The sequence below is a fragment of the Gadus morhua genome, chromosome 7 (assembly GCF_902167405.1).
Source record: "Gadus morhua chromosome 7, gadMor3.0, whole genome shotgun sequence".
Classification (NCBI taxonomy): domain Eukaryota; kingdom Metazoa; phylum Chordata; class Actinopteri; order Gadiformes; family Gadidae; genus Gadus; species Gadus morhua.
Window position 1 is genome coordinate 26,536,671 of NC_044054.1, and position 7,500 is coordinate 26,544,170.

At 40.6% G+C, this 7,500-nt stretch overlaps 1 protein-coding gene across 1 annotated transcript in view; it reads left to right on the top strand.

The window, feature by feature from the left end:
- bsna (bassoon presynaptic cytomatrix protein a) overlaps nucleotides 1–7,500 on the top strand; it is a 60,289-nt gene that overhangs the window by 581 nt on the left and 52,208 nt on the right. The gene's annotated exons all lie outside the window — the stretch shown is intronic.

Below are 7,500 nucleotides of genomic sequence, written 5' to 3' on the forward strand. Positions count from 1 at the left end.
ATAAATATTGTTGTTTCACTTTCTTCTTATTGTACTTATTGTATTTATTGTAAGTCGCTTTTCATAAAAGCATCTGCTAAATTCCCTTAATGTAAATGTAAAATGTAATGTAATTTGTGTGTGTGTGGCTCCATCTGTTTGGTACGGATTAGACTGATTCAGACAAACATACACAAATTGCAAATACCAAGAAATGGCCAATAGTCTTCTGCACTATGCAATCGCAGCTTCACTTGAAAGTTTAGACTCGTATCCATATTATTTATATTATTTTGGAGAATTTAACATGGATTTGGATTATTTTCCGTTCATTTAAAGAATTTATTTTAAATTAATATATTTTCTATTGTAAATTCATACCGCAATACAAACTCCTTTATCTCCTACTTCATTGTCTCCACCCAGAAATGCAGCAGTTCTACAAATGTAGCTCATATTAAGACAAACTCGACATGTAAAAACTGTGCACATTATCACCTGCATGGAGGTAACCCTGATTTATAGCTGTTTAAGGATGGATAAGTAGCTGGATGATTTCTTTTTAAGGCATTGCTGTGAAAATAGAGGGCGGGGATAAGGCGGAATGGGGAGTAAATATTGTTGCGCTGAATATGTCTGTAATGTGTCACAATAGTCATGTGAAGTAAGTGCTCCACTGTAATATACTGCACAGTATTATTTATATATCTATATATGCTATAATACAGGTCTACTGTGTGGGCTTTTGTGTGTTTGTGTCTGTGTGTGTGTAGTTGGAGAGATTTTGTGTGCACATGTGTAGGAGCAAGTGATAGAAGGAGTCTTTGGAATTAGTGACTGGCAGTAATTCCCCCCCTCAAGTGTGTTTTATCTGAGTCAGTCAGTGAGTGAGTGTGTGTATATGTGTGTGTTTGTGTCAGAGTGTTTGGGTGTGTGTGTGTGTGTGTGTGTGTGTGTGTGTGTGTGTGTGTGTGTGTGTGTGTGTGTGTGTGTGTGTGTGTGTGTATGTGTGTGTGTGTGTGTGTGTGTGTGTGTGTGTGTGTGTGTGTGTGTGTGTGTGTATGTGTGTGTGTGTGTTACAAAGGGGGTCACTATTTGTTGTGAAAGTAGGGGGACAAAAAGAAACGAAATGCAGAGAGTTGTGTAACATAAAAATCGGTGACGCTTGCAAATCACTGGGGTGCTGACGGTATCGCCCCCACCCCAGAGTCGGCTAATACTGATATAATACCACAGTTACCAGCAAAATAATCAAAATGTAGTCAGATGGTGGGTACATAGTAGAACAGACCATACTAGCAGCAGAGTTATCCCAAGTCTCTGTCGTCACCTCAGCCACTAGATCTAATGCTTTCTAGAGACACAGAGATTTTCCAAACTGAAAATATACCACACATTTAAACACAAAAAACGCATTGCAAAAACGCCTTTGCAGACGTAATTTTGCTACTACGTCTGCAATAAAAGGATATTTAAGCTTGTAGCACCACTTCATGGTGATGAGGCATTTTTTGAGTACCACTAGGTGTGCTCCTCTGATCAGGTCTACAATAGGTCTCATTTAAACAAAGGTCAGGTGCTTAAGATTAATAACCGCTCGGAGGAGATCTATCTTAATAGTTAAGGCTACTGTGCAAATAAACATTGTGGTCATTGAAGTTGGATTTATTTTGCGGCAAATCGAACTGCTAAGTGAGCACTTTAGCTACAATGTAACTGGCATGTAATTTATTCACTTTTAGTTGTGAACCTTTCTTCGGTTAATAACTTTACCACGTTTATAGTAAACCAGGGCTTAATGATGACATCAATAGCATAATCCTCCTCATAATCCTCTTCTTTTTAAAACTTCTGGATCCCGTGTGCTTCTGAGTCATCTCAGTTGTGTTTGTTAACGGCCTGATCCAAAATGGCAGCTGTGGATGGGATCCCACTGATGTGTCCTCGCGGTCTGTTTGATGCTTCTGCCTGCGCTGTGTGTGTTGGTGGTTTGTGTGACAGCGAAGCACCTTAAAAGGAAATATACAGAGTGCTGCAGTGTTTATGAATATGGATGAGGGGGATGTATTGAACGCCCACACCATGTTATTTGGACATGTTGTGTGTTTACACGAGATAAGCTCCCCCATTCAAACTGGATTTGCTGTGCACGGTTTGAGGTCCTGTGATGGCAACTACAATTAATACCAATGACGTCTACAATTACATTGGATTGGAAAACATTGTTTTATCTCTGTGGGATTAGCTACCACCTCGCTTCGCCTCTACATGAGCCTTTTATGCACACAATTAATAAACAGCGCTGTCTTTCAATTTGCCCGCCATAGTGCATCATGGGAATATGTAAAGCAGATGTCGGCTCTGGTTGAATAGTCAAACAGATGACATCCTACGTCCTTTCCTACCCACTTTCCCTTGTCCAAAATGGAAAACGTCATGGAGTCAAGGAAAGGTGTGAAGGAGTCAACTCAAAGGGACTAACTGCACTCACACAGTCATTTACTCATGTGACAGTGGATGTATTGACGTGGATCTGCCGTGGTGAAACGAAAATGTTACAAAGATGGACTGGATTATGACTACCTGAAAACAAACCACCAACATTACCCACAAGGGACGTAGATCTCTCGTTGGTCCTGTTGAATGTTTGTTTTCGTGAAGGGCCAAATGGTGCGTGGCTTTTAATGTAGCTGCCGCAAGGAATTGTGGGACTGGGTTATCTCCTTTCCTTTCATTGGTCCAATGCACCCTATGCTAAAGGAGATAAGAAAGGAAGCATTGAAGCACCTTCCCTAAGCATTTGGAGGATTGGCCAGCTCTTATCATGGTTGCCGATTAAATACTTCCGGGACATTCTCAGCTAGGAACCTTCCTAAGCAAAATAGACAATTCAACCGCAGCCTTTTAGTTGCAGAGGGATTTTGATTGGCTAGCCTGGTTGAATATCCTATCTTCCGAAAGGATGAACCTACTCAAGTTTTTTTTTAGGGAGCTTCCGTTGACAGTTCGAGATCCAAAAAGAGATGTTCTCTCCTTCTAAAAAAGGCAAGAGAAGTAGTTTGAAAGACGTGGACATTGACAACCATTGTAAAATCTTCCTCCGGAGGTGGTGAACGCCACATTCAATCTTGACTAGAGATAGACTCTCGTAAAGACCAAATGTTTTCTTAAAGCATTGTGTGCTTAGCTCCGACGTTTTCAGTTGTCAACCATAATAAAGCAAGGACGGTTTCCTATGCCAACGTTTATCTTCTTTCATTTCGATGAGCCTCTGATTCTCAATAAAAGTTTAGTTCAAATATGTATTTATTAGGGATCCAAACTGTGTTTTAACTTTGCAATGTGGGATTCAGTTTTAAGATATCTATTTCAAGAGTTGAGTTTCTGCAGAAGGCGCATATGGCACTGTGTTGTATCCCCTTCCCTGCAGACTGTGTGTTGTTCAACAGACTGCTTGCTAATCCTAGACACAGCGTGCATGCAGTGCTGCTAATAGTGTGTGTGTGTGTGTGTGTTTGTGTGTGTATGCGTGTAGATTAGTTTCTAGTGGATAATGGAGTGTATGCATGTTTATCATATATATAAGGCCCTCCAACACACACACACACACACACACACACACACACACACACACACACACACACACAGACAAACACACACATGCTCACACACACACACGCATACACTCACACACACACACACACACACACACACACACGCACGCACGCACACACACACACACACACACACACACACACACACTAAACAATCCTTCACTGCAGTATTAGTACACTTTCCCTACATTCACCGTCATAATAAGCATACATTTGAAAAACTAAAAAAACTAAAAAACTAAAAACTAAAATAAAATACAATTATTGTAAAAGAAATAAAAAATCTGTAGAGTGTAAACGAGGCAAACAGAACCAAAATATGAATTTAGTAGAGCAAAGAGTAAAGTAAAGTAAAGCAGAGAGAGGGAGCGAGAGAGAGAGACAGAGGGAGAGTAGGACTGAGGCAGTGTGTCGTTGCCGTGGCGATCTGCACCTGACTCTCTCCCACTCTGTCTCTCTCTCATCTCTCTGACACTGGTGACCAGAATCTGTTTTTCCAACTTCTACTTCCGCACCAGGTTGTGATGATGGGGGAAAATGCTTGTGTACGTCTGGTTAGGGGATGGAAACATAACTTAGTTGGGTCTGCAATGTGAATCAGACTGTGTTAGTCTTGAACACAAGGAAATACAGTCAAAACAACAGCCAACATCCTCTTCATCCTCCCTGTTCTTCTAGGAGGACTGAGTGAGTCCATCCTACGTTTGTTGTTGTAACGGACTTCTCTGTTTAATCTGGTTTCACTCTGAATTAATGACATAGACAAAGAATATAAATCGAGTGTAGATACAGAAGAGAAGGTAAAATAGAAAAATATAGAAATAGAGAGAGCACTAAAGAATGAGAGAGAGCTATTAGGAAAGGGGGAGCTAGAGAGAGAGACCGAGATCAGGGAAGAGGGAGAGAGAGATGTCAGAGGAGAGGGAGCTAGAGAGAGGGACCGAGATCAGGGCAGAGTGAGCGCGTGTCAGATACACTGATTTGAAAAGAGCTGTATGAAGCAGGTTGTCAGAACGTATCATTAACCCTCTGCCATCTGATGCAGGATAGCATTACAGGCCATTTCATCTCGCTGCTATTTTGAGTCTCTCATCGTGGCTAATTAAACCCCGCCTACGCAAAGGTTGATTATGCACGCACACTGGGCCAAGAGAATCCTCCCTCTCCGATGGACATGGATTCTGAAACAACGGTGTTTAAACTCTGTGGTGCGAAATGTAACCATAGTTACCTTGGGGCTGTCACCTGGCTCACAGAAGCAGGGTTGAGGGGACATTATTGGATACAACGACACAAAAGTAAACGTCTGCTGTTGTCGTTGATACACTACACTAGCGGTTTATACATACAATATTACTTTGTAAAGGTAGCAGCAGGTTTATCAGGTAAAGCACTGGTTTACACAGCATATTACTTGTATAGATACAGTACTGGTCAATACAGTGCAGGACTGGTTCATACAGTACTGGTTTATACTGATATAACTGCTTTATACAGTAAATTACAGGTTCATACAGTACAGTACTGGTTCATAGAGTGCTCGTTTACACAGCAGTAGTTTATACAGGCAGTACTGTTTTATACAGATATTACTGGTTTTTGCAGTACAGTACTGGTTCCTACTGGTGTATACAGATATTACTGTTTTATACAGTACAGGACTGGTTTAAACAGTAGAGGACTGGTTTAAACAGTACTCATTTACACAGTGCTAGCTTATACAGTGCAGTACTGGTTTATACAATATCCTACTGTATAAACAGGAGCACCATGACAGTGGCTCAAGCAAAGAACAAGGGCCCCCCAATCCCCCCTTAAGGGATTAAATGACGGTCATTCAATGAGACTGAATTCCTACTCTCTAACCTCAAAATATCCTCTTCGCATTTCATTCATTTATTAATAATTCAGAAGACACAACAAAGACGCCATTTACACAGCGGTAATACGACAGACAGCATGACGGACTGCTCCAGCTGACCAATGAGAGCGCTGTGTCTCGGGGATCCTGTGTCTCCTGTCCTTGACGTCTGTCCAAGGACTGTTGGACCCTCTGCATGTCCAAGTCAAAGTGTGTCGCTGACGACAAATCACAACCACCTTAGGAAATGACAGTTGGTCTGGGGAGGGGGAAACTCAGTGAAGAATGGAACGACAGAGGTGACCTAGGTGAGAGGAGGAGCCATGGAAAGTCTGTCTGTCTGTCTGTGGCAATGATAATGGTGAACGTGATTATGATAATTAGACGGGTGTAGGGACGGTCCACCCCCGGTATTTAATTATGTTCCTCTGTCCTTGTGTCTTACGAGTTATCGTCTTACTTTAATCAATGTTCAACAAGAGTCATACATATTCATGCAGATTTACTTGATTTTTTTTAATTGAGCGCAATTATTTTCAAGTGGATTTCAAAAATTATTTCGTACTATATTCTAAAATTAGTACATCTCTATGCAAATGAATGTACAAGGTGGGATATTTTCCTCTCTATGGCTAGAAAATGGATTCTGAAGCCCTTTTATACAACTGTCATTCTATGTCTATTTTCTGACCATGCATAACAATAATGATAATTGTTAGTATAGGCATGCTGATCATTTCAATTTAGTATTATTGTTAGTTTCCTGTGTCCGGTCAATTTCGAGTCAAACGGTTAATGCTAGAGACGTGAAACTTGAAAGGCGAACAGATGTCGTAACAGCTTCTCAGAAATGAATCTTGAATGGGGAATCAGAATGGATATTGTTGTCCTCAACTCCCAGCGCCGGGGTAGGAGAAGTACCACATTTGGTACACAGATGCACCCAGCCAGGCTGTGTGCCAGACTGAACAGTAAAGTCAACACCGACGCCATTATTGTCAGTACGATACATTTTTATCCCCGTTCTGTAAACATTAAAGTTGGACTCCTCCTAGATATATTGACTGATAAACACCCAACTTAGGGCCAAGCTTAAATGTACCAGTCCCGACAAACCAATGATCATCACATTATTAAACAATATGGCCACAATTAGCCAATGCAATTGTAAGTGTGGGTGTGGCTCTTCACATAAATGGTTTATAGCTCCTCAACAAATTCCTTTTTATGAAACTAGGTAGAGGTGTCATTTTCCATTAATCAGTGTCTGATCTGATACCCAAACCTTATCTCATCATATCTGGAGATCCCTCATTCAATATTGATACAGTCGTTCATCATCGTTAGTTTGAAAGGGTTCACTGTGTTCTGTGGACTTCTGTTTGTATCAACATGACCTGATTGGCTATACAGAACTGAACACTGAAAAAATGCTGAGATGCAAGATGTGGTGCTTTTTTAAGTAGTTATGATTTTTGAGGCACAAGTATTTTCAATAACATGTTTTCACATGTAATTGGCTCATGAAGCCATTGTGTTTTGCAAGGGTCCAATTGGCCTTGTGTTCCTGTAGAGGTAATCAATAAAGATTCAAAGTCGTCCAAGTCGGGAATATTTCCTAGAGAACAGGACCAGAACATCGTAATATCAGACTTGTATTATAAATCAGTGCAAAGTATATTGTAGTAGCCCAGTAGTTCAATGCCTGTTTGCATTTTTGATTCCAGCTGACTGGAATCAAATAATGAAAGTAGAATTCAATAATATTTCAACAATAGGCCTACTCATCGTCATTTTTGGGGGTTGCTTAATATAATGTAGTCTTACAAAAAAAAGAAGTTATTTTCTCATTTTAAGCATTATAAGAACTGCATTTAGAAATAAAATGCATTACAGCCAGAGCTTTGGAGAACTTGGTCTACTTTGCACTGATTTATAATGCAAGTCTGATATTACGATGTTCTGGTCCGGTTCTCTAGGAAATATTCCCGACTTGGACGAGTTTTCGTCTTTCCTCTTTTTTGTCCCACAGTCCCCACCAACAAA